Source organism: Sinocyclocheilus rhinocerous, unplaced genomic scaffold (assembly GCF_001515625.1).
Source record: "Sinocyclocheilus rhinocerous isolate Xijiao unplaced genomic scaffold, SAMN03320098_v1.1 scaffold7709, whole genome shotgun sequence".
Classification (NCBI taxonomy): domain Eukaryota; kingdom Metazoa; phylum Chordata; class Actinopteri; order Cypriniformes; family Cyprinidae; genus Sinocyclocheilus; species Sinocyclocheilus rhinocerous.
Window position 1 is genome coordinate 1 of NW_015642096.1, and position 864 is coordinate 864.

Below are 864 nucleotides of genomic sequence, written 5' to 3' on the forward strand. Positions count from 1 at the left end.
AGATACAGCACGTGAGCGTTACCATTATCATGTAGCATATCTCGTATCATTAATCTTTGGGTGATGAGTGGAAGGGCTATGTTGTGCGCATCAGCGGAGGCAATGACAAACAGGGCTTCCCCATGAAGCAGGGTGTGTTGACCCATGGACGTGTGCGTCTCCTCCTCAGCAAGGGTCACTCCTGTTACCGCCCTCGCCGTACTGGTGAGCGTAAACGCAAGTCTGTCCGCGGCTGCATCGTTGATGCCAACCTCAGCGATCTCAACTTGGTCATTATCAGGAAGGGTGAGAAGGACATTCCTGGGCTGACTGATAGCACTGTCCCTCGCCACCTGGGACCCAAGAGGGCTAGCAGGATCAGCAAGCTCTTCAACCTGTCCAAAGAGGATGATGTCAGGCAGTATGTGGTCAGGAGACCCCTCACTAAGGAAGGTAAGAAGCCCAGGACTAAGGCCCCTAAAATTCAGTACCTGGTTACACCACGTGTGCTGCAGCACAAGCGCAGACAGTTGCTCTCAAGAAGCAGCGCACACTGAAGAACAAGGAGGAGACTGGCCAAGAGGATGAAGGAGGCCAAAGAGAAACGTCAAGAAAAGGTTGCCAAGAGACGCCGTCTCTCCTCTCTGAGAGCCTCCACATCCAAGTCAGAGTCAAGCCAGAAGTGAGACATGTACCTCACAAATAAAACATGATTTTGTTTAACATTCTAAAAAAAATCAGGAAGGGTGAGAAGGACATTCCTGGGCTGACTGTTCAAAACGAACAAGGGAAGGGAGTGTCCTTCCAGCATCCTCCTCCATAAGTGCTTCGTCCGAAACGGATTAAATTTGCGTGCCTCGGAAAAATCCACATTTGTGGGAATGT

The 864-nt window shown here is 50.6% G+C and overlaps 1 pseudogene; it reads left to right on the forward strand.

Moving 5' to 3' along the window:
• The first annotated feature begins 53 nt into the window (after window positions 1-53).
• Window positions 54-716, forward strand: LOC107755681 (40S ribosomal protein S6 pseudogene; annotated as a pseudogene).
• Window positions 717-864: the final 148 nt, after the last annotated feature.